Below are 26,690 nucleotides of genomic sequence, written 5' to 3'. Positions count from 1 at the left end.
GCTCGTATTTTTCCATTCTTTTCTCTATATGTTCTTTTGTGTGTAGGCTTTAAGGTGCATTGTTCTCCGGTTTCCTGAGTGTTTTCTTCTGCCTCTTGAGATCTGCTGTTGTATGTTTCCATTGTGTCTTTCATCTCTTGTGTTGAGCCTTTCATTTCCATAGATTACGCCAGTTGCTTTTTCGAACTTTCGATTTCTTCCTTATGTATGCCCAGTGTTTTCATTATACGGTTCATCTCTTTTGCCATATCTTCCCTAAACTTTTTGAATTGGCTCAGTATTAGTTGTTTCAGTTCCTGTATCTCAGTTGAAGTGTAAGTTTGTTCCTTTGACTGGGCCATAACTTCGTTTTTCTTAGTGTAGGTTGTAGTTTTCTGTTGTCTAGGCATCTGGTTTCCTTGGTTACCCAATCAGGTTTTCCAAGACCAAAATGGGCTTAGGTCCCAGAAGGAAGAACTATTCAGTATCTGGTTTCCCTGAGGGCGTGTCTTAGAAAATTGGTACACCCTGTGAGGCCTCAGGTCGCTGTGCTTTTCTCCCCAGCAGTTGGCACCTGTCAGCCTGTGTAACTCCAGAGTGGTATAAGGAGGTGTGGCCCATGGCTGTTTTCCCCCAGGCTCTGGAGTCTGGTTCTGAATGGAAGGCAGGTAGTAGAGCTGGGCCCCACCCCTTTCCTCTTAGGGAAGATAGACCCCCTAGGGAGAGGTCATTAGCATTTGAATGGTCTCTCTCTGCCTGTGCTTTCTCCACCGTTATCTGGGTCAGAGCACTGGGAACTGAAAATGGCTGAGGCTTTCTCCACTGAGCTGAAACAGGGACAGAAAGCCTCCTTCAGGGCCAGTCCGTGGCCACCCTCCTACTCTCCAAGGTCAGTCTTCACCCAAAGCCTCTGTCTGCTTGTTGGGGATTCTTATGCAGCAGTCCACACTTGTTAATTAAAACTCCAGTTGGAGTTCAGCTTAGCTCTATTCGCTTCCTGGGAGAGAGCTGCTTTCCAGCGGCACGAGGCTTTGCAGTTCTGGCCGTGGGGGGAGGAACCTCCCAGCTCAGATCTGCAGTTTTTACTTACAGATTTTATGCTGTGATCTCGGGCATTCCTCCCAATTCGGGTTGGTGTATGATGAATGAACAGTCACGTTTGTCCCCCTGCAGTTATTCCAGATGGTTTTCTAGTTGTTCCTGGTTGTTTATTAGTTGTTCCAGGGGGACTGACTAGCTTCCACTCCTCTCTATGTTGCCATCTTCCCAATAAATTGTAGTTTTAATACGGTTGTAATCTGCTCTTTGGTAGAACTTGATATTCTGCTCTTTTCACTGGTGTTTCTCTTACAAGTGCCCACCATATATATCATAATTTTAACATCACTGTGTTTTCCACATTTGTCTTACTTCCCCAGGGCTGCCATAACAAAGTGACACAACCTGAGTGGCTTAAAACAACATAAATGTACTATCTCCCAGTTCTGGAGCCCAGGAGCTGGAAATCAAGGTGTCGGCAGGGCCAGGCTTTCTTTGAAGTCAGTGGAAAGGACTGTCCATGCCTCGCTCCTGGCTTCTCGCAGGGGCCGGAAGCCTGTGGCTTGCCTTGGCCTGTGGTATAACCACTCCTGCCTCCACCGTCAGGCGCCTGTCTTCTCTCGGTGTCCTTGTCTCCTCTCTCCTTCTCACAAGGACACCAGGCATATTAGATGGGGCCCACCTGAATCCAGTGTGGCCTCATTTTGACTAATCACATCTCCCAAGACCCTGTTTCCAAATAAGATCACAGTCACAGGTGAGGACTTTAACGTGTCTTTTAGGGGGACACCGTTCAACCCATAGCAACACTGATCTTTTTTAATGTCCGCCTGGTATTGAGTAAAGGTGCTTTAAGCTGTCCTGGCCATTGGGCAACTGAGCATCACTGCACTTTAGAGTTTCTTGGTTGTGTTGTCACAGACATCATGGTAGGTAGACAGTTTTAAAAAAAGAAAAATGGCTTCTCACACATGAAGCTGGATTTGGCATGCATTTCAGTACTCAAATGCTTTTGCTGCTGCTAAAAACAGGAAGAAACAAACTAAAGCAAAGCATCTAGCTAATGGAAGCAGGAAGAGGGAAAACAAAAACTGGAGGATGGTTGCCCCTTGGTGGTGCCAAGCCCAGCAAATAGAAATCCTAGGAGTCTGGCTTCAAATAAGAGGAAGCAGGGGAAGCAGTATAGAAACCCGAGTGAGATTCTGAATTTCTGAGTGGCATCCACAGATCCTGGGCTGTCCCACCACACCACACTTCCTAGCTGGTCGCCTGTTGTGGGTGGCTGCCCTGTGACTTCTGCAGCTGCCCTCTTCAGACCCTCAGTCTCGTCCGAAAGCAAATCAGTCCTCCCTAGGGGGGTGCAACCCAAGGAGCAGATAAGCTCACAGCCCATAATGCATCCACAAACTGAATTAGCTAATCCTACATTATTAGAAATCATAGGAGTTTTCATCTTTATTCAACATCTTGGAAATTTCCTTGGAGGAAAATTGTTTGTTCACCCACGAGAATTATATTTGCTTCCTCTTATTGAGGTAAAAGAAGCATAACTGACACTTTTCACTTTGGGCTTGGTAATATCTACTGTGGTCTGTGGACCTCACTGCTTCCTCTGCCCGTGTGGGTTTACTCTTTGCAATGCTTGTTTTACGTAATTTGCCACAATACTGAGGGGGAGGTTATTGGGCAAGAAAGGGAACTAGGCATTGCTGAAACTGGGGGTAACTTGGTTGTTTGCAGCAGTTCATGGCAGATGTGTCAGTTGAAGCCAGGTTAAAGTGGATTTAATCAAGGCAGTTTTAGTCATGATTTAAATTATCAAGTAGGAAAAAACTAGAGAATTATAGAAATTGTGTACCAGACTCCACTATGCCAGGTCCTATAGAAACAAAGGGATATTGATAAAGTTGGATGGAATCCAATATTTTCAGAGGTTAACTTTGGCCCAAACCAATTCACCCATTAATTCCATCTTACATATATACGTATTTCTCAATTTTAGAAGTTACATCCTCTAATTTTAAAACTTTTTTTTTTTTTCCAGATTCCAGCTGCATTGGAGACTGGTCTTTTTCTAAGGTTAAAGGAGAAGATTGTGAAGGGATAGTGAATTCTCTTTGAGTTTCAAGTAACAGAATAAGAGGTAATATTTAATGTCCTTAGAGTGATTTTATGGTGTTGTGGTCAGCTGCTGTTGCAACAAACAGACCCCCCCAAAAAGAAAAAAAAAAGGGCTTTGGCCATTTTCTCTCACGCCATTTTTGAGCCTGTCTTCCACATTTGCTCTGTGTGGCTTCCCTGCATTCAGAGGTGAATGTGAGAATTTCCGTGATGTAAGTTACAGAAAGACAAGTGTAGGGCCTCATTTTGGTCACACTTAAGTTTAATGAAACATGACGCCCACTGCCCTTTCCCCCAGTGACAGCTCACTGAAGCCCCGTGAGTGATGGTCGCCCCTCAGAGGGCCGGTTCTTTCCTTGTCTGGACTGTGCCCCCCCAGCCACCTAGGCCTGGGCTGGCCGCCTCCGCTGGCCGCGTTCTTTCCTGGAACTCTCAACCCAAAGTTCAGCCACAATAAGTTCCCTGGTTATATCTCAGGATTGTATTTCCAAAATCTCTTCCCATTTTATTCTTAGGGAGAGTTAAGCTTGCTGCTTGCCCATTCTCCAAGTATCAATTCATTTCCCCCTCTTTTTCAAATTGCTCTGCCCAATTATCGAATTTATAGTTAAAAAGAAACCATACTTAAATTAATATTGATCTACTTTTTTAGTCAAGTTGGTCCTAGGGCCATTAGGTAGAAGATATCAAGAAACATTTCAGTTCAGCCTAAGGAGAATTTTTGAAAACCCTGACTAATGAACAGGCTGCCCGGCCTGTAGCGAGGTCTCTGTTGATGGAGATAAAAACTTCACGAGTGTCTGTTGAGGCTGTTACAGAAGGGGAGCCTGGCTGAGGGGGAAGATGGTCAAACTAAATGGGTCCTAAGGTCTCCACTAGAAGGAATCCTACAGTTTCTCAGTTGATGGCTCAAAGGAAGAAGCAAAGTCTTCAGACACGTTTTCCAAATGAAGCAATGTTAAACTAGATTATTGCGTTATAATGTCGGGTGAATCTACCGTGCTTCGGGGGTGACTCTTTAAACTCTCCTTCTTGAGCGTATTTCCTGAATGCCTGGCGCTCAGCCCTCGTGAAGTTGGAGAGCTGTCCAGGAAGAGAATAACTGCGTACTTACAGCACTTCCTTGACGATCATGGTTCACGGGGTCCCTCGGCAAGGGAGGGACCCCCAAGGTCCACCGGCGAGTGACGCCCTGGGACAGGCATATGGGAGTCTTAATGCAGGTGAACCAGGTTCAGTGGCAGTTGGGAGCCACCCAAGGGGGAAAAGGTGATCCAAGGCAGTCTGTCTGGGCGTGTGTGTTCTGCCACCTTGGGAGGGAGAAGATTATTAGGAGTTGATTATAAACCTATTGGGAGGTTCACCATGACCCCAGAACCCCACCCGCTCTGCCACCCTTGACTGCCTCGTGTCTGCCTCCCACCGCTAAGCTTCCCGCTGGTGATTCCATAGGAATGGAAGAATAGTCACGAAAATGGAGATGGAGCACAATGTGGTAACTTCTTGGAAAATACTATATGTCCACCACCATCCCTATAGATGATACATGCTTGAACCTATAAAGGCATCCTTGAGTTATAACAAAACATTCTTACTCCTCTCTCCTCCTAAGTCCTCCCTAATTCCAGGAAGACGTATGTTCTCCTTCTTCCTTCTAAATGTAACATCATTTCCCCTACCTTATGTCATTGGTTTGGTTCCTTTTACTAATAATATGTGGAAAAGGTTATCTCCTCCCTTAGCTTTAGGATATGTAAGCACCACGAGGACAGGGATTTTTTTTTTTTCTCTTTTGTTCACTCGCTTATGCCCAGGATCTAGAACAGTCTCTGGCATATCACATCGTGGGTGCTCAGTGTGTATTCTTGTAATGAGGTAAGACAAGACTCTCCCCAACTAACTGAGAGTTCCTGGAGAGTGGGACTGGCCCCTTCTCTCGGACTCTCGCTGTGCCTTCTCATTGATGCCCCATCTCTTGGGGGACATGGTAACCCCACTGCTCTGCAGGGGGGTGCGTGGCATCATCGTAGCATAACGGTGACTAGAGGTTGATGCTGGGTGTAAAGCCCAGCAGAGTCCTTCTGGGATGGTTACACAGGAGCTGTGGAAGGGAAGCCAAACGCCAGCGCCAGCCTTGTTGTCAGCGTGGGACATTCTTACTTGCTGCGCTGACCAGCCCCTCTCAGGAACCATCCGCGATGGACCGCAGGGGCAGGAAGGGCGTGACTGCGCTGTCCCAACGAGCTCCCCACCCTCGGTCAGTCTGGGAGGAAGTGTGTGCTAAGAACCTGGCAGGACGCAGAATCGGTCCCTGCTGTGGGTTAAGGTGGCTGTCCGTCCACCCTGAATGCATGTCTGAGGAGCCTTGCCTCTGCTAAAAGCAATAAATGAGCACAGGGGGGCACAGAGACAGTGCGTTTGATTGCTCATGAGCAGGATTTGATTTGCAGCAGATAAGAAGTCAGTCTGGGGGAAGAATCAAATCTAATTCTGGAGAATCTAATATTATCCTTGACTGGGTACCCTGAGGGTAGGTTTTGTTTTTGGCTTCCCCTCCCAGAGGATGAGACACGGGTTGCTGGAGAGGCCAGCTTCTCCAGAGCCTCCATGTTACACGAATTTATCTAGAAAGGAAATTTGAGGGACTAGGACTTCCACTTGAAGGCATAGTAAAGCTGCCACTTTGAAGGCATAGTAAAGCTGCCACTTCACTGCATCTTCTCAGCTGATGAAGACTCTTTTGATAGAGTCAAGAGGATTTTAATTGAATGAAGCATGAATATTTGCTCCTTTTCTTTTCTCTCTCTCCCACCAGGCAGACTTCAGAACTGTCGTGCTTTTGCATGTCAGGCTTTATGCTGAGGTAGCTGGAGGCTCTCTCTTTTTTTTTTTTTTTTTTTTTTTTTTAATAATCATTTTATTGAGATATATTCACATACCACGCAGTCATACAAAACAAATTGTACTTTCGATTGTTTACAGTACCATTACATTGTTGTACATTCATCACCTAAATCAATCCCTGACACCTTCATTAGCACACACACAAAAATAACAAGAATAATAATTAGAGTGAAGAAGAGCAATTGAAGTAAAAAAGAACACTGGGTACCTTTGTCTGTTTGTTTCCTTCCCCTACTTTTCTACACATCCATCCATAAACTAGACAAAGTGGAGTTTGGTCCTTATGGCATTCCCAATCCCACTGTCACCCCTCATAAGCTACATTTTTATACAACTGTCTTCGAGATTCATGGGTTCTGGGTTGTAGTTTAATAGTTTCAGGTATCCACCACCAGCTACCCCAATTCTTTAGAACCTAAAAAAGGTTGTCTAAAGTGTGCGTAAGAGTGCCCACCAGAGTGATCTCTCGGCTCGTTTTGGAATCTCTCTGCCACTGAAGCTTATTTCATTTCCTTTCACATCCCCCTTTTGGTCAAGAAGATGTTCTCCATCCCACGATGCCGGGTCTACATTCCTCCCCGGGAGTCATATTCCACGTTGCCAGGGAGATTCACTTCCTTGGGTGTCTGATCCCACGTAGGGGGGAGGGCAGTGATTTCACCTTTCAAGTTGGCTTAGCTAGAGAGAGAGGGCCACATCTGAGCAACAAAGAGGCATTCAGGAGGAGACTCTTAGGCACAAATACAGGGAGGCCTAGTGGAGGCTCTCTCTTAATCAGCAAGTATTTATTCAGGTCAAATTTTCTGTCACCTCATTGCTGCCAATGTATGCCCCCTACCCTCCTACCTGTACTTTAAGGCTCACTTTCTAGGCTTTAGTCTTTTTTTTTTTTTGTGGTAAAATGTATACAATGTAAAATTTCCCATTTTAACCAATTTCATATATACCATTCAGTAGTATTAATAACACTCACGGTGTTTGCTGCCCTCATGAACATCCATTATACAAACTTCACATCACCCTAAACGAAACCGGGCACCACTCCCCAGCCCCATCCCACAGCTTGTGTCCCACCCCTCGTCACCTGTGCTCTACTTCCTGTCTCTATGAATTTGCATATGCTCCTTCTGTCCTAGAAGTGGCATTGTGCAACCTCTGTCCTATTGCATCCGACTTTTTTCACTCAACAGTCTGTCTTCAAGTTTCATCCGTGTTGTCACATGTATCAGAATGCATTCATTTTTAGGGCTTAAAAATATTCCATTATGTGGATAGACCACATTTTGTTTGTCCATTCATCTGTTGATGGACACTCGAGTTATGTCCACCTTTTGCTGCTGTGAACATCGGTGTGTAATTACCTGTTCGTGTCCCTCCTTTTCAATTCTTGTGGGTATATACCTATAAGTGGGCTTACCATTCATATGGTAGTTCTATGTTTAACTTTTTGAGGAGCTGCCAAACTGTTTTCCACAGCTAGCCTGTCCTCTTTCACTTGTGTTCTTCTACTCCCCCAGACTTTCATTCTCCCCCTGCCAGCCCCTCTTCCTAAGCTGACATATCAAAATCCTATACCTGTAGAGTCAGTTGCAAATGCAGCACTTTTGTAAACCTTTCCTGCCCCCGTGTCCATAGGAGAGGCATCTCCTTTGCAGCCCCTGAGCTGCCCTGTGCTTCCCTTCTCCTGCCCCTTGGGACACCTGTTTGTGAGGCAAGCCTCTGTTCTTGAGCCCAGCAGTAATGGCCCACGCATGCTGGTCCAGCAGGAAGCCACCTTCTCCCTCTCTCCCACTTGTCTAGCTGTTCTTGAGCTAGCACTGAACCGGTCACCCTTCTTAAATGGACAGTGGACTTCTTACAGCCTAAATCTTTCACTAGGGCCCCTGGGGTAGAGTCCCTGGTCCCAGCAGGGCCTCCAGGGTCCCTTCTGATCCAGGCTTCCATCCTCCGTGTACCACCTTGTAGTCATGCTACACTGCAATCAGCTTTTGGAAAGTACCAGGGCCAGTCTCAGCTTCATGGCCTTGCACATGCTGTTCCTGCTGCCTGGGATGCTTTTCCCTTCCTCCTGCACCGGCTCAGTCTGATTGGCCACGAATGATGGAACTCAGACGTAACGCGAGAGGCCAGCTTAGCACCTCCCCTGCTGGCACATCAGGGACTCCTCGCTGGTGCGGGGCTTCCGGGCCTCGCTGGACAGAGCGCATGGTGGAGCGCGCGTCGGACTGTGCTTTAAGCCTGCTGGTCTCACAGGCTGGTCTCCCGCTAAATGGACTCCTATAGAGATGAGATGGGCTCCCCAGCCTGTAGCATTGGACCTAACACATAGGTGGTTAGAAACTGGCTGCATTTCTGATCGTTTATCCTTCGACCCGTCATTCCATCTACCCAAAGCTTTGTGTTTTCGGTTATTGTTTTGCTAACTGAATATTTAATAAGGAAGTCCAAAGTGACGCAGACAGGAATAGAGACTGTTGATTGAGGTTGCCATTTCTTAAATCACGGCTTGTAAGACTTTATGACATGCTTCTTCTATTCTCGCAACGATATGCTGTACGGATTGAATACCGTATTTGAGCAAGATAATCCCTCAGTTACCTACAAACGTATATAAACCCAGGTGTTTCAATTTTGTGTCTGGGCTGATACAAGGAAACCAAATCCAAGAGCTGGCTATGCATTCCACTTATATCAGCTCATGGCCCCATCAGCCCTCGTGTGAGAGGAGAACTGCAAAAGAAGCAGAGGCCAAAGGGACACTGGCTTTCCAGTATTCAATAAACCTGTTCAGACCTCTACTATATTTAGTTATTTCTCTTTGGACAAAAACATGTTCTCTGTCCTTAAGGTTAGTTGATTGCGTTTTGCTGAATATAACTCCTCCAGGGACCCATTCTTAATTTACCTCTGGCATGTGACAAACGCAGGGCTCTCAAAGGATTCTGACCCCTTGCATCTCGGGTAAGGCAGACCCTGCATCACTGCTGGAACCTGCTGTAGGATATTAGCGAGTGACTTTCCAGTGACGCCAACCTAAATGTTTCATCCCCCGTGGACTCAGGTGGCCTAGGCAGGGTGACGTCTGGGGAGTCTTCTGGCTTGAGCACATTGGGGTTGTCTGGGTTGAAGTCAGAGCATTAAAATGTGATGAATGGAAACACAACCCCGCGTGAGCCTCTGCTGTGGTTGACACGAGAGGGCCACCGGCAGCCCTCCTGGGGGAAGGGCTCTCCTTTCCTTGCCCTCGTCATGGAGTTTGGGAGACTGACAGGAAGTTGCCCTTAAAACTGGGTCCCAGGTGTTGCCCTACTGGCAACTAAGGACATTTGGAGTTGGGTAAGGCTTGGTTTGGGGATATTGCCAATGCCTGGTGGAACAAAAGAGGCAAATCAAAATCTCCCAGGGTTTCCCACCTTTCATTCTGGAAGTATTATTTGGGGGGGGGGGGAACTGAAGATATCTCTGTGGCCAGGGGTGGCAGCCGAGCTGAGAAGGGGGAAAAGGGAAGAAGAAGAATTTGTAGAACAGGACATGGGGTGTTTGGGGCTCTCCCACCCAGAGAGAGATCATTTGTCTTCCCTTACGAAGTTTACGTGTTTTTCATTTGAAATTTTGCAAGTGATCACAATGAAATGCCCATTATTAAAGACCTAGTTGATTGAGGTACTTTATGAGCCTTTATTTTGAAATGTTCACAAGGTCCATGGTCTCTAGTCTAGCAGACAGGAGGACTCTGGTGATCTTGGAAGAACTCTCATGTTCCTAAGCTGATTTCTCAGTAGATGCTTCCAGTACCCAAAAGTCACAGCTGTGTGCCAGTAGGAAAACAGAGCTGGAAAATTTGTTCAAAGTGGCCAACTGAGTATTACGTCCAGGTGAATGTCAACTGAAATACGGCCCTTTGTGTGGCCAGAGAGTGTTGTCAAAAACAGAAGAGTTGGCTCTAAGGTCCCTAAACCAACATCCAGCTTCCCAACATCCAGTATCCCAAGAACTTCCGCTCCCTAAAGTGATATCCTAGGGCCTTCCCTTGTCCCACTAGTCAGCAAAACCTTTGGGGTTCTTTCCACTTAACCTTTGACAAAAGGAAATCTACACAAAACTCTGTACAGTCCCACAGGCATGTTTTGTTTTATCATCATGGTCAAATACTCCTTAAGGAGCTCCCTGGGTTGGAATATTTATACTGCATAGCATTTATTATTAAGTATATTTGTTTAGCAAGTTAAACAGTCTTTGCTTTCAGAAATTTATATTTCACACACATACAACACATACACACTTATCTGTTCCTTGGACTTAAAAACAGAAGAATGAATGAAGATAGATAATGAAATATTTTCTAATTAACAAATCTCTTGGGTAACATTTAGGAGGGGGAGTGTTTATGTCCCTCTCTAGAGTAGAAGGATGGAGGAAAGGACCTGGCTTTCCCTGCTTTGGAGGGTGGGAGAAAAACCATTAGTTTTATTCTTAGAGCAGTCGACGTTGTGAGTTTGTTTGACGGACAGGAAATGGCGAACTCACCACAGGGCTCCTGGAGAAGAAGTGGGGAGGCCCTGGGAGGAGGAGATTCCAGCAGCCTGGAGGATGGCCTTTTAGGAGTCACGATGTTGGGGTCTCACTCTTGGGACCTGGGCTTATTGGCCTGATGACTACAAAGGTATGTGCAGAAGGCAGAATAACGGCCCCAAAGATCTCCTAATCCCCAGAACCTGAGATGCTGGTTGCATTTTACATAATTAGGAGTTAAGGTTGGGGATTAAGTTATAGTTTCTAAGCAGCTGACCTTGAGATGGGGAGATTTTCTTGGGTTATCAGACTGGGCCCAATGTAACCACCAGGGTCCTCTTCAGTGAAAGAAGTTAAAGAGGCAGGCAAGAGAGCCCATGTCAGAGTGAGGCCACGTGATAAAGACTCCAGCAGCCATTGTTGGCATGAAGACGGAGGACAGGGCCAGGAGCAGAGGAAGGCAAATGGCCTTCAGAAGCTGGGAAATGGAAGGAAATGGATTCTCATTTAGAGCCTCCAGAAAGGAAAACAGCTGTGCCGACATCTTGATTTTTAGCCCATTGATTTCAGTTTCAGATTTCTGACCTCCAGAAGTGTAAGATGATAAATGTAGGTTGTTTGAAGGCACCGAATGTATAGTAATTTGTTATAGCAGCAATTGGAAACTAATACAGTCTGCAAACTGTCTAAGCTCCCCTTAATTATGTAATATAAAAAAACTCAAAAAGAATCTTTTTGAAATTAATTCTAACATCTTTCTAAGCTAATTTATTTTAGTAAGCTAACCTTAAATTCTTCTGTTGTGTCCTCCTTGCCTAGATCAGTGTTTGACTCATAGTAGGTTCACAATAATATTTTTGTTATAAGTGAATCTCTTTTAACTGAATCTGTGAAACACCAAAACAACTGTGTTTTCAACAAAATTATTTTATGCTAAAGTATATAACCATTATAAAAAATCTTAAATGGAGAGACTCTTGTTATAGACAATTCCATATTTTGAATTGTCATTCAAAGATGAGAGGCTTGTTTAGAGAATTTTTTTTTAATGGGGTTTAAATTAGAAGCTTATTGCTTCCTCGGATTCTAGGAACTTCTCTTTAGGTACACGTGGTTGGAGTGCTAACCTGTCTCTTTGACTGCTCAACATAACTTTTATAACAAGTTGTGACCTTAAATCAATGGCAAAATATTGCTCATTATTTAACTCTTAGTTTGGGAAACTTGGTGTCATTTGCTAATATATTATTAATGATCTTTGTTTGGCATCTTTTAAAATTAAGGCTATTTCTAGTGTTGATGGGTTGTTTCACCACTCACTCATTCTCTGAACAAACCTTTGCTAAGATCCTGGGGAAACAAAGATAAAGAAGACATGGCACTTAGCCCAGAGAAGTGCGTGTTCTAGCTGGAAAGAGAGACAAGTCAGAAGATCATGAGAACATGGAATAGCAAGGGTTAAAATAAATCAGGGTACCAAGAGGACAGGAGGGAACTCCCAACTCTTCAGGGAGAATGCATAAGAGAGAAGGAGACATTTGAACCAGGAGTGAAGGACCAGAAGGAGCTTAACAAGTAGAAGGGAACGTATATTAATCACCTACTGAATACTGAGCACTGTGCTAGGCTCTTTTGTGTATAATTTTTTTAATGCAATTTTATTTAAATATATACACACACCATATAATCCATCTGAAGTATACAGTCAGTGGCTCACAGTGTCATCATATATTGTACATTCATCGCCACAATCAGCTTTAGAACATGTTCATTACTCTAAAATAAAGGAAAAAATAAAAATAAAAAAGAACACCCAAAACATCCCATACCCCCTTCCCCCCTATTATTTATATATATTTTTGTCTTTATTTTATGACTCATCTGCCCATACAGTGAATGGAGGGAGTGTCAGTCACAAAGTTTTCATAATCACATGATAAAAGCTATATGGTTATACAGTCATCATTAAGAATCAAGTCTACTGGATTACAGTTCAACAGATTCAGGTATTACCTTCTAGCTATTCTAATAAAAGGAGTATCTAAATAATGCATAATAATAACCTCCAGAATGACTTCTCAACTCTATTTGAAATCTCTTAGCCACTGAAACTTTATTTTGTTTCATTTCTTTTCCCCCTTTTCATCAAGAAGGCATTCTCAATCCCACAATGCCAGGGCCAGGTTCATCCCTGGGAGTCATGTCCCACGTAGCTGGGGAGACCTATATCACTGGGAGTCATATCCCCCATTGAGTGGAGGGTAGTGAGTTTGTTTGCAGAGTTAGCTGGCAGAGAGAGGCCACATCTGAGAAACAAGAGAGATTCTTAGGCACAATTATAAGTTGGCTTAATTTCTCCTTTGCAGGAATAAGTTTCATAAGGGCAAGCCACAAGATCGAGGGCTTTAGATATTAAATTGTTAGTTCCTGATGCTTGTGAAAATATCTAGAACTCCCCGTATGGGGAAGTTTAATAGGTCTACATTTTTTCCCCAGTCTCTCAAGAGGACTTTGCAAATACTTTTTTATTTTCTGCCCAAAATACTATGGGATGTAGCAGGGTATTACATTAACCTGTACAGAATAACAAGATCTCATTCCCCATTCTAGGTTACATGCAACCATGTTGTTTAAATAAACTAACCATACAGGTTACATTAGATAGTGTGCTGCAGAGAATATAAATTTTGTATCAAACAAACATCACTTGAATAACAGTTAAAACTCAGGAGTACATGTGACTGCTGTAAGAGCTTACACTCTAGGAATCTTTACCATAAGTCTTACTGAACATTCTGTACTCTTGCATCATCAATTGCCCAGCCTCTGCCCACATTCTAACCCCTGATAACCTATGCTCTCAAATTCAATTCTCAGCATTTGCTAATTATAGTTTATATTAATGAGGCCTTACAATATTTGTCCTTTTGTTTCTGGCTTATCTCAATCAACAAAATGTCCTCAAGGTTTGGTCACCTAGTTGCATGCCTCACAACCTTATTTCTTGTTACAGTCACTCAGTGTTCCATTGTATGTATACACCATAGTTCACCCTTCTGTTCACCCATCGGGGTTCCCTTAGTTCAACTCCATCCATTGCAGTCATGAATACTGCTGCCAGAAACATCAGTGGGCAAATGCCTATTTGTGTCCCTGCTTTCAGTTCTTCCCAGTATATACCAAATAATGGGATTGTAGGATCATATGGCACCCTACACTTAGCCCCCTGTGGAACCACCACACTGCCCTCCAGAGGCGCTGCACTGTTGTACTTCCCCACCAACACTAAATAGGTATATCTCTCTCTCCACGTTTTCTCCAGCACTTGTATCTTTCTGTTTATTTTTTAAACAGTTTTATTCACACACCATACAGTCCTTCATAAGTGAACAATCAGTAGCTCCCAGTATAATCACATAGTTATGCGTTCACCACCACAATCTTTGTGAAAAGATTTTTACTTCCATAAAGAAAAAGAAAAGGAAAAAATAAAAGAATAAAGAATAAAAGAAAGTTAAAAAGGAGAAACACCACCACCGAGACTTCATACACCTCCCTTAGATCCCTATCTATTTTACAGTGAAATTTCCTGTATTTTTAACTGTTTCTTTATAAACATCCATGCAAGGATAACTCCCAGATGTACCCCTCCAACCCCAATCCCTCTCTAGAAAGTCAGATTCGTATTTCTGAATTGGTATATTGCCTTTGTTACAATTAATGGAAGAACATTACAATGTTACTTTTAACTGTAGACCCTAGTTTTCATTGATTGTATTCTTTCCCATATACCATCTCATTTTCAATACCTTGCAGTGTTGACATTCACTTGTCTCCCTCATGTAAAAACTTCCTTGCATTTCTTCATTTAATTACCACCATGGTGCACTCTAGACTTTGTTAAGTGATACAGTCCCAGTTTTTATCCTCTGTCTTTCCTTCTGGCACCATACATGCCCCTAGCCTTCCTTTTTCAAGTATACTCACACTCAGCTTTGTTCTTTATACTTGCAATATTGTGCTATCCATTTCTGGATCTTTACAATCCTTTTGAACATTCTGTATTCCTTCAGCATCAAATGCCCAATCTCTACTCTCTTTCTACCTCCTGATAACCTGTGTTCTTAATTTTAACCCTAAGACTTTGCTCATTCAAAATAGTTCATATTAGTGAGACCATTCAGCATTTGTCCTTTTGTTTCTGGCTAACTTCGCTCAACATAATGTCCTCAAGGTTCATCCATATTTTTGCATGCATCTTGACACCATTCTGTCTTAAAGCTGCATAATATTCTATTTCATGTAAGCCCACCTATAATTATGCCTAGGAGTCACCTCCAGAGAACCTCTTTTGTTGCTCAAATGTGGACTTGCTCTCTCTAAGCCTAACCCTGCAAATAAATTCATCACCCTCCCCTTGAAATGGGACAGGACCCCCCCAGATGAATGAGTCTTCCTGGCGACGTGGGACACAGATTCCAGGAATGAGCCTGACCCTGGCACCAAGGGGTTGAGAATGCCTTTTTGACCAAAAATGGAAAAGAAAGGCAACAAAATAAGGTTTCAGTGGCTAAGAGAATTCAAATAGAGTCAAGAGGCTGTCCTGGAGGTTACACCTATGTAAGCCACCTAGATATGCCAGATGATCACAGTGTGATAAGCCCAAATCAACAATAGTCCCGAAAACCCTAAAGAATACCCTGGATCCCTATCTGAGATAATAAAAGATTTCACGCACTAAGTTTATTCTGTAGAAACTTAAACAGCAACAAAAAAACTGTCCGTTCATGTCCTAGCCTTTAGTTCTTCCAAGTATATACCTAGTAATGGGATTGTTGGATCATATGGTGATTCTATAATTAGCTTCCTGAGAAACCACCAAACTGCCTTCTAGAGTGGTTGCACCATTCCACATTTCCCCCAATGGTGAATATGTGTGCCTCTTTCTCCACATCCTCTCCAGCACTTGTAGTTTCTTTTCTTTTTTCTGTTTTTTGATAATGGCCATTCTAGTGGGTGTGAGATGATATCTCATTGTGGTTTTGATTTGCATTTCCCTAATAGCTAGTGAAGTTGAGCATCTGTTCATACATTTTGAGCCATTTGTATTTCCTCTTTGGAAAAGTGTCTATGTCTTTGCCCATTTTTAAATTGGATTGTTTGTCTTTTTGTTGTTGAGTTGTAAGATCTCTTTATATATTCTGGATATTGAACCCTTATCTGATATGTGGTTACCAAATATTGTCTCCCAATTCCATAGGCTGCTGCCTTTTTAGTTTCCTGACAAAGTCCTTTGATGTGCAAAAGTTTTCAATTTTGAGAAGATCCCATTTATCTATCTCTTCTTTCACTGCTTGTGCTTTGGTTGTAAGGTCTAGGAAACCACTTCCTATCACAAGATCTTTAAGATATTTCCCTACATTTTCTTCTAATAGTTTTATGGTCTTAGCTCTAATGGTTAGGTCTTTGATCCATTTTGAGTTAATTTTTGTATAAGGTGTGAGATAGGGGTCCTCTTTCATTTTTCTGGATATGGATATGTTTCTCAAAACACCATTTGTTGAAGAGACTTCTCTGTCCCAATCGAGTTGACTTGACTGCCTTATGGAAGATCAATTGTCAATAGATGAGAGGGTCTATTTCTGAACCTCAATTCAATTCCGTTGGTCAGTATGTCTTTATGGCAGTACTATGCTGCTTTGACCACTGTAGCTTTGTAATGTGCTTTAAAGTCAGGTAGTGTGAGACCTCCCACTTCATTTTCTTTCTCAAGATATTTTTAGCCATTTGGAGCATCCTGTGCTTCCAAATAAATTTGATCATTGGTTTTTCTATTACTGCAAAGTAAGTTGTTGAGATTTTAATTGGTATTGTATTGAATCTATAAATCAGTTTGGGTAGAATTGATATCTTAACTGTATTTTGTCTTCCAATCCATGAACATGGTATGTCCTCCCATTTATTTAGATCTTCCTTGATTTCTTTTAGCAATTTTTTGTAGTTTTCTGGGTATAGGTCTTTTATGTCCTTGATTAAATTTATTCCTAAATATTTGATTCTTTTGATTGCTGTCATAAATGGAAATTTTTTCTTGATTTCCTCCTCAGATTTCTCCTTACTGGTGTATAGAAACACTACTGATTTTTGCATGTTGATCTTGTTTCCTGCCACTTTGATTTATTCATTTATTAGCTGTAGTAGCTTTGCTGTAGACATTTCAGGATTTTCTACATCTAGGATTCTGTCACCTGTGAACAGTGAAAGTTTTACTTCTTCTTTTCCAATCTGGATGCCTTTTATTTATTTTTCTTGCCTAATTGCTCTGGCTAGAACTTCCAGCACAATGTTGAATAACAATGGTGACAGTGGGCATCCCTGTCTTGTTACTGATCTTAGAGGGGAAGCTTTCAGTCTTTCCCCATTGAGGATGATGGTAGCTGTGGGTTTTTCATGTTTATCATGTTGAGGAAGTTTCCTTCTATTCCTATTTTTTGAAGTGTTTTAATCAAGAAAGGATATTGAATTTTGTCAAATGCCTTTTCTGCATCAATCAGATGATTACGTGTTTTTCCCCTTTGATTTATTAATGTGGTATATTAAATTAATTGATTTTCTTGTGTTGAACCACGCTTGTGTATCTGGAATAAAACCCACTTGGTCATGGCATATGATTCTTTTAATGTACTGCTGGATTCAATTTGCACGTATTTTGTTGAGGATTTTTGCATCTATATTCATTAGAGAGATTTGTCAGTAATTTTCTTGTAGCTTCTTTGTCTGGCTTTGGTATTAGGGTGATGTTGGCTTCATAGTATAAGTTAGGTAGTTTTCCCTCCTCTTCAGTTTTTTTGAAGAGTTTCAGCAGGATTGGTACTATTTTTTTCTTGAATGCTTGGTAGAATTCATACGTGAAGCCATCTGGTCCTGGACTTTTCTTTCTTAGGAGTTTTTTGATGACTGATACAATCACTTTACTTGTGATTGTTTTGTTGAGGTCTTATATTTCTTCTCGAGTCAATGTTGATTGTTCATGTTTTTCTAGGAAGTTTTCCATTTCATGTAAATTATCTAGTTAGCATATAGTTGCTCATAGTATCTTCTCACTATCTTCTTTATCTCCTTTATCTCTTTGGGGTCAGTAGTTACGCCCCCTCTCCATTTCTGATTTTATTTATTGCATCATCAGCCTAGCTAAGGTTTCATCGATTTTATTGATTTTTTCAGAGAATCAACTTGTAGTTTTGTTGATTCTCTCCATTGTTTTCATGTACTCAATTTCATTTATTTTTGCTCTAATCTTTGTTATTTCTTTCCTTCTGTTTGCTTTGGGGTTAGCTTTGCTGTTCTTTCTCTTGTTCCACCAGGTTAGCAGTTAAGTCCTCTATTTTTACTCTTTCTTTTTGTTGATATAGGCATTTAGGGAAAAATTTTCCCTTACAGCACTGCTTTTGTTGCATCCCATAAGTTTTTGGGTTTTTTTTCTTTATTTTTTTTATTTTATGCTTTATTTATTCAGAGAGTGAATTCTTAGTTATGTTTAGATTGTGCTCCCTCCTATATTCTACTCTGAGGAAATGAAGCTGCTTCTTCTTTCTTAGAATCCTGGTTCCTGAAATTGGCCATTATTTGGATCCCACACACACCCAGAGTGATGCTCAATTTGAGGCTTTGAATAGCTATTCATATAAATAGACTTTTCTGTGCATTTGTATCAAGGAGAATCCAATTCAGCTTGATTTCCTGGAAACCAGTGAGGCTCTTGCTTAAATCTATGGGTGGAAAGTGGCATTTTGTTGTAGCTTGCATCTTATGTTGTTTCAAAGTAGTGTCCAAAGTGGGAGGGTAAGGGTTTTGGCTGCACAATATTTCTTAGGTCATATCTTTCCTGGTTCTAGTTGCCCATCAAAGTACGGTTCAAATATGCATTCTCATTAGTGGTACATCTCCATCCATACTGGAAAAACTTGGACATATCATTCCAATCTGTCCATACTTCAGCATGGCCATCTACATTAATGAGGTTGCCATAGTGTGGGTTTCTCATGATATAAGTGAGGCACTGTCTCTGGGGAAATTTTGAGCAGCAGACACAGTGGGAGAGAGCCATTATGGACAAGATGAAGTCAGTTACCATCCTATAAGTTTTGATATGTTGTGCTCTCATATTCATTTGCCTAGAGAAATTTACTGTTATCTTATTTCTTCTCAACCCACTGGTTGTTTACAAGTGTGTTGTTTAGCCTCTGTATATTTGTGAACTTTTCAGCTTCCCCCCATTGTTGATGTCCAAGTTCATTCCATTACAATCCAAGAATGTGTTTTGTATAATTGAAATCTTTGTAAATTTATTGAGATTTGCTTTGAGTCCCAACATGTTGTCTGTCCTTGAGAATGATCCATGAGTACTTGAGAAAACTGTGTATCATGCTCTTTGGGGGTGCAATGTTCTGTAAATGTTAAGTCTAGTTCATTTATTGCACTATTCAAAAATCTCTGTTTCCTTATTGATCCTGTCTAGATGTTCTATATATTGATCGAAGTAGTATACTGACATCTCCAACTATTATTGTAGCGGTATCTACTTCTCCCTTCAGTGTTGTCAGTGTTTGCCTCATGTATTTTGGGGCACTCTGGCTTGGTGCATAGATATTTATGATTGCTTTGTCTTCTTGATGGATTGTCCCTTTTATTAATACATAGTGTCCTTTTTGTCTCTTTTAATTGCTTTACATTTGAAATCCAATTTGTCTGATGTTAGTATAGCACCCCCACCCTTTTCTGATTGTTGATTGCGTGAAATACCTTTTCCAGCCTTTCACTTTCAACCTATTCTGTCTTTGGGTTTAAAGTGTTGTCTCTTGTAGACAGTGTAGATGGGCCTTGTTTTTTAATCTATTCTGCCGTTCTATGTTTTGATTGGAGAGTTTAATCCACTAACATTTAATGTTATTACTTAAAGGCAGTACTTTCTTCTACCATTTTGTGTTTTGGATTTTATATGTCATATCCAATTTTTTTCCCTCTCTTTTTACCCTTACTGATAATCTTTATTTATACACTCTTCTCCAAACCTCTCTCTCCTGTCTTTTCCTATTTGCCTGTAGCACTCCCTTTAGAATTTCTTGTGAAGTCTGTCTCTTATTCACAATCTCTCTGTGTCTGTCTGAAAATATTTTAAACTCTGCCTCATTTTGGAAGGACACTTTCACCAGATATAGAATTCTTGGTTAGCAGTGTTTTTCTTTCAATATCTTAAATATGTAATACCACTGCCTTCTCACCTCCATGGTTTCTGCTAAGAAATCCACATATAGTCTTATTGCACTTCCCTTGTATGTGACCGATCACTTGTCTCTTGCTGCTTTCAGAAATGTCTTTGTCTCTGACATTTGACAATCTGATTAGTAAGTATCTTGGAGTAGATCTATTCGGATCTATCCTATTTGGGATATGCTGCACTTCTTGGATCTTTAATTTTATGTCTTTAATAAGAGTTGGGAAATTTTCTGTGATTATTTCCTTCATTATTCTTTCTGCCCCTTTTTCTTTCTCATCTCCTTCTGGGGCACACATAACATATGTATTTGCGTGCTTCATGGTGTCATTCAATTCCGTAAGACCCTGTTCGTATTTTTCCATTCTTTTTCCTATCTGTTCTTTTGTGTGTAGGATTTCAGATGTCACATATCCTCTAGTTCACTAATCTATCTTCTGCCTCTGTAAATCTACTGTTGTATGTCTCCATTGTGTTTTTCATCTCTTCTGTTGTGCCTTTCATTCCCATAAGTTCTGCCATTTGTTTTTTCTAGCTTTCCAGTTCTTCTGTATAGTCACAGTGTCTTCTTCATAACCTTCATCTTTTTTTGCCACATTTCCCTTCAACTCATTGATTTGATTTAGAAGATTTGTTTGGCCATCTTTAATTAGTTGTTTCAACTCCTGTATCTCATTTGTAGTGTTAGCTTTTTCCTTTGAGCCATATGTTCAGCTCCCTGGTATGATTTGTGATTTTTTGCTGGTGTCTTCACATCTGATTTCTTTGATTTGTTTATTTTGGAGGTCATTTTCTCTGTTACCTTGGATTTTCTTGTTGGCTGGCTTTGTTTTCTGTTCTTTGATATTCAGCTCAACTTACTCTAGACCTCTAGCCTAGCTTCTGTTTAACTAATCAGAATTCTTTAGCTCCTATTTTTCTGGTTCTTGTCCTGCCTGGATGGAAGTTTATTTTGAGGAGGGCCTCCCAGATGAGATTGACCCTATTCAGATTTTCCCAGACAAGACAGGCCCAGGACTCAGGAAGAGGGTATAATCAATTTCAAAGTTTCCTGGGGATGAGACCCAGTCAGGTGCCACTCTTTCCTGTGAAGCCTCTTGATTCTGTGCTTTTGCTGTTCTGCCCAGAATTCTCTGACTATGAGCTACCACATTTTCTGGACTCTACCTCCCCCCCACCCACTTTCTTGGGGAAGATATGCCTTTCAGGGAGTTATCTTCTTCACCTGACTATGTTAATATGCCTCTCATGTATTCCTTAACTCTGCCTTTGCCAGGGGCAGTGCTGACAACTGAAAAAGCCTGCTACTTTCTTTATACTAAAATGCTAAAAAATGAATCATTCTCAGAGATGTTCCCCAGACCCCCATTCACCAATCAAGAGCTAGTGTTGGTACCTGGTTTTATGTGCCCCCTTTCTTGGGACACAACCTTTTTCTAGTATTCTTCACCCAGCCAACTCCCAAACATCATTTTTTTTTTTTCTGTCAGTCTCGCCTCCTTTCTGCCACGGAAAGAATTCCAGGTTCCTTTCATGCTTGCTCTAGGTTTATCTGTGCTCAGAACTTGTATTCAGCAGTCCAAACTTATTAATTAAATTTGCAATTGGAGCTTGGTTGCTCTCCCTTCTCTTGCTCCTAGTAGAGACGGCTTCTTTTTCCCATGGGGAAGTGACTTCAAACCAGCCTGCCATGCCAGTTGGGAGGGACACCAGCCTCCACAGATTGGGAGACTTTCTCACAGTTCTGTGCTGTGATCTTGGCCCTTCTACCTGTTCCAGACTCATGTATTATGTGTGTCTGGCCACCAAAGTCCCCCGAAGAGTTGTTCCAGTCAGTTCCTACCTATTTACTAGGTGCCCTAGAGGACGAATGAAATTCTACACCTTCCTATGCTGCCATCTTGCCCCGTCCTTTTCACATATAATTTTATCATTTAATTTTTACCCTGAGGAAGATGACATTCTACTTAGGAAGCTTTGCAAAGCCACACAGAGTGGGATTGGCAATCATTGTCTTAGAAGTCACTGGTCTTAATGTTCTAGAGCAGAAGTCAGTTAACTTTTTCTGTAGAGGACCAGAGAGTAAATACATCAGGTCTCTGGGCTGTAGAGTCTCTGTCACAACCATCCTATGCTACAACTATAGCCTAACAGCAGCCACAGATAATACGGAAACTAATGGGAGTGACAGTGTCCCAATAAAACTTTATTGACAAAAATGGACAGCAAGCCATGTTTGGCTCACAGGCTATGGTTTGTTGACCCTCTGTTCTAGAACAGTAATTAGTAGGTACCGTTTTGTTTGGGCATTTTTCTGGAGAGGGAGTCCCTAGGTTTCATTAGCTTCTCAAGTGGGTTGGTGGCTGCTGAGAGTTTGAGTCAGTGACAGTTTCAGAATTTATTATAGAACCTCACAGAGAGATGATAGCAGACTGGATTAATAATGGAGATTCAACCATGACCTAATTTTGTAGCGTTTCACAGCTTTGTGGCTAATACTGAACAGACATCTGAGAATCCAGATATGATACATCTTTAGGTCATTACAGAGGACTCCAAAGAGAAAACCACACTAATTCAGTGTTGGCAATGGATTTGATATTGTGTGTGTGTTTAACTCTGAGATTAAAAAATAAATAGGAATGGAAGACTTGTCTGGAGCCATTGGGAAGAAGTAAGGGAAATATCTGAGCAGATCACCTGGGAAAGTCCTAGGTCTGATGCCTTGACACTGCTGTCTTCTGGAATAAGTCAGAAACAGCTGGTTAGTATAAAGATGACAGAGCTGAAAGGGGCCATGTGAAAGGAAGGCCGAAGCCCAGATTTCAAAAACAGAATACATTCTGACATCTTAAAGCAACAAGCCAGAAAAATCTGTCTTTAATAGTAAAGATACTGTGGGAAAAGTCACGAAATGCAGAGATTTGATAAGGAATCCTTTAAAGCAAAACAATGAATATTTTAAAGAACTGATCTTTCCAAGAATATATCCTAAGAGATACAGCATGGTAAGAAAACACCTGGAAAATTGGTCAAGGTTTCAAAAATGTTACTAAGAGGAAACCCCAGGAAGCCATTTAAAAACCTGTACTGGCCCCACATGACCAAAAGGAGATTTTCCTTTTGGCTGATGATATATAGGTGGATGAGAAGTAAGGTCACTTTGGGGAGGTAATTTCTTTTGCGTAAAACTTGATTTTAAAAAGCCAAAAGTCAGCTAAGTTTATAAGTTGGTTTCAAGTTTGGATGATTTTCAGCTGGATCAAAAACATTTTCTCTCCAACAGGAATAGATTAAAAGTTCTGCCTGAGCCTCGTGTCCCAGAGAGCTCTGTGCCTGGATTTCTGCAGGGTGTTTTGATGTGTTTCCACATCAGACTCTCAGTTGTTGCTCTTAGGGTTGCAGTGGGGGATAGAGGGAGGAAAGGATGGAAAATGTGGGAGTCGATATCTCCCTGGAAGAAATCGTGCATATTAACAGGCGACAGCGATTCCAATCAAAACAACTTAAACTTTTCCTTGTGTTTTGAATCCCGAGCATAAATCTTGCCTTGGACGGAGCACATGTGCTCTTGGGCCATGTTCAGCTACCACAATTTAGAAGCTGAACTCTGCTGGCCACCCTGTTCTTGGGCCACTCTCGGAAACCAAGCACTGCACTTGAGCCCACTGTGTACCTGTGCATTGTTTTGTGCCTTTTTCTGGGTTAGACATGGCTCCATAAAATTCAGAAGGACCTTCCTCCATATGTAAGTCATAGGGCAGCTAAAGAAAATAATCTGTAAAGCAGATAAATGCTTTGGTATGGATTACATTGAACAAATAGTGTTTATATAAAAGACTTTAACATGTATACCAGTTAAGTGTTCTTATAATTTGACTTCTCTTTCCCATCAGGCAAAGCTTTTTGTATAATGCAAATATAGCAAACAATAGCCATACTCTGCAATCTTGCTGACATTCTTTTATTTCAGTAAGGGTTAAATAAAGGGGATCTTCAAAGCATTGACAACATATCTTATAAAGCTTTGAAGCTTTTATTAGCTGCTCTGGAAATCCTTTTTTCCTGGAAAGATCACTAATGGAATATATACTTTTCCACAGAAATCCATTTCTTAGCTGTACATCTAAATGGCCAAGTCAGTGAGGATGCTATTGAAATTTTAAATTAATATGTAAACCAGTCTGGAATGTACTATTTCCATTGTAAAGTCAGATGGTATAATGTTATTTGGGTCAAATTAACCATTTCTTAATTTAAGCCATCTCATTAACTCCCTAATATGAAAAAATGCATATTAAATTATGAATGCAGCATGCATTTTCTAGTAACTCAAATGCTGGCTGTTGAATATGGAATGAACCTGCTCATCCCAGCAGTCCCATTTCCCAGTCGCCTGGCCTGGCCATCTCCACTCTCCTCCTCTGTCCCCACCCCGTCCAGGAGCCACCATCTCTGCCTGGGTGGCTGGAGTGGCCTCCCTTCCTGCTGCCTCTTTTCCACCTTCCGACCCCTGGCCCCATCTATTTTCTTCAGAGCACCTGGAGTGGTTCTTTAAAACCACATCAAGACCATGCCTTTCCTTTGCTCACACCTGGCAGTGGCTTCCCGTAATTCTTAGAATGCAGCCCAAAGGCCTTCCGTGACTCAGGGCCTCGGTGACCTGCCGGCCATTCCGAGCAGTCTTTTCTGCCGGCTTCCCACCCACTCATCCCGTCACTCCCATCTCGCTAGACCCTTGGACGTTCCAGTCCACTCCCATCTCAAGAGCTTGGACCTTGCTCTTGTTCTCTCCTGGGCTTGGAACACGCTCCCTCCAGGTCCTCACCAGCCTTGTCCCACTTCTTTCAGTTGTCCACCCAGATGTCACCTCCTCAGAGATACTTTGTCCATTCTCTTTCCCTGCTTTTCCTTCACAGCACAGTAAGTGTAGTATCAATTAAACAATGTACTTATTTGTTTATTTTTAAATGTGAGGGAACCAGAGCTCTGTGAGGTCAGTGACTTGGGTTCATCATTGTACCTCCAGGGCCTAGAATGGTGCCTGGCACACATTGGGACTCTAGACATATCTGCTGGATATTGAATGAAGGAAAGAACCAGAACTGTTCACATTATTTTGGTCTGCATAGGTAGACCAAAGTATAGGGATACTTTGTTATTTTTCTACCCTACTAAAGGTTTGCCATGCAACAGTGAAGGTTTGTCTTACTTTGACTTCTTGCTTAAAGATTTTGGTAGTGTCCTTGGTTTCCCTTCAACACAGATTAACGTATGGATTGAAGTACCTGAATGAGTTAGTGATTTCTAGTTTCATATGGGCGTCCGTGTAGACAGAGCAATTGGCCTCTTGCTCGCTTTCTCTCCTCTGTGATTCACAGGCACATATTTAGCACAGGGAGGCAGAGCTACATACCCAAGTCTATTTTTAATACAGGAACGCTCCCATAATCATCTCAACACCCAAGAAATTCTATGTGACTAACGGAGCTTTACAAATGTGCAACCAGTCCTCTTCCTATAAATATTGTGCGAGAAGAAATTGGAAGTGGGAATTAATGGAGGAAATTGGGTGTGTAGAACCTTGTAGAAGATAATAATAGCCCCATTCTATGAAGTGATTTTGTTGGCATAATTGCTCTGAGCTGCTTTTAAAAGTCAGGTTTATTGAGGTATAATTTATGGAAAGTAGACGTTGCCCGTTTTAGTATATGTCTGAGTCCTGATAAATGCATGCAGTTGCAGTCATGTAACCATCACCATCATCAAGATGTAAATTCCCATCAGACTAAATTATCCCTCCAGACCCTTTGTAATTAACCCCTTGCACTCCACCCCTCCCCCACTCCTGGCAGACCACTGAACTGTGTTCAAGCCTTATAATTCAGTCTTTACAAGAATGTCACTAAGTGGAAGACTTTTGAGTTCGCCTTCTCTCAGTATAATGCCTTTGAGACTTGTCTGTGTTGTGTGTATCAATCATTCATTCCTTTTTATTGCTGAGTAACACTCCCTCATCTGGATATACCACAGTTTGCTTATCCATTCACCAGTTGAAGGACATTTGGATTGTTTTCCAGTTTTTTGAGATTATGAATAAAATCCTTTATAATATCCATGTATAGATTTTTGTGGGAACATAAGTGTGATGGTTAATTTTGTGTATGAACTTAGGTAAGGTGATGGTGTCGTGTGGTTTGGCCAAGCAAGCACTTGCCCGGTTATTACTGTGAGGGTATTTGGTGGATTTAAGTCATCAGTCAATTGCGTCTACAGCTGATTACATCTACAGCTGATTACATCTACAGTCAACAAAGGAGATTGCCATCAGCAACAAGAGGAGTATCATCCAACAGTTGGTTGGAGGCCTTAAAGGGAAAACAGACAATTTCAGCAGTCAGAAAGAAGTGTTTCTATCTCTACTTCAGCCAGCCAGTTTCTCCTGAGGAATTCATCGAAACCTTCATTGGAGTTTCCAGCTTGCGGTCTGCCCTGCGGAATTTGGACTTGCTAATCTCTGTGGTCACATGTGACAATTCGTATATAATAAATCTCATACTGTTTATATGCTTACAGTCACGTAATCAACTCTCCTGCGTTTCTTAAAAGGTATATAGATTTATCTTGGAGATACTGACAATGAAGTATGTACAGTCTTGTGGAAAGGATTTTTTCTCTCTTAGAGTTTTTGCGTCATTATTTTTTCATCAGTGGGACAGTATAGCAGAGTGGTTCAGGAGTGAGAACGCTGGAGCCCACTCCCTGGTTTGCATCCCAGCCCTACTACTGCCCACCTTGCCCTAGGGCAATCTCTCTCTGCCTCAGTTTCCTCATCTGTGAAATGGAGATAACAAGATTAATG

General features: G+C 41.8%; 1 protein-coding gene and 1 pseudogene across 2 annotated transcripts in view; one reads left to right on the top strand and one right to left on the bottom strand.

Moving 5' to 3' along the window:
• The window catches only part of SVIL (supervillin), a 225,636-nt gene that overhangs the window by 42,046 nt on the left and 156,900 nt on the right, over positions 1-26,690 (top strand). For both annotated transcript variants that reach the window (XM_037837957.1, XM_037837956.1), the window contains exon 2: positions 3,062-3,160. The gene's annotated coding sequence lies outside the window, so the exon portion shown is untranslated. The remainder of the gene's footprint in view (positions 1-3,061; positions 3,161-26,690) is intronic.
• LOC119535190 lies at positions 18,149-18,661 on the bottom strand (annotated as a pseudogene).

The sequence above is a fragment of the Choloepus didactylus genome, chromosome 5 (genome assembly GCF_015220235.1).
Source record: "Choloepus didactylus isolate mChoDid1 chromosome 5, mChoDid1.pri, whole genome shotgun sequence".
In the NCBI taxonomy this organism is placed as follows: Eukaryota; Metazoa; Chordata; class Mammalia; order Pilosa; family Megalonychidae; genus Choloepus; species Choloepus didactylus.
The sequence above is the reverse complement of the archived record's forward strand: the minus strand, read 5'-3'. Positions and strand labels throughout refer to the sequence as shown.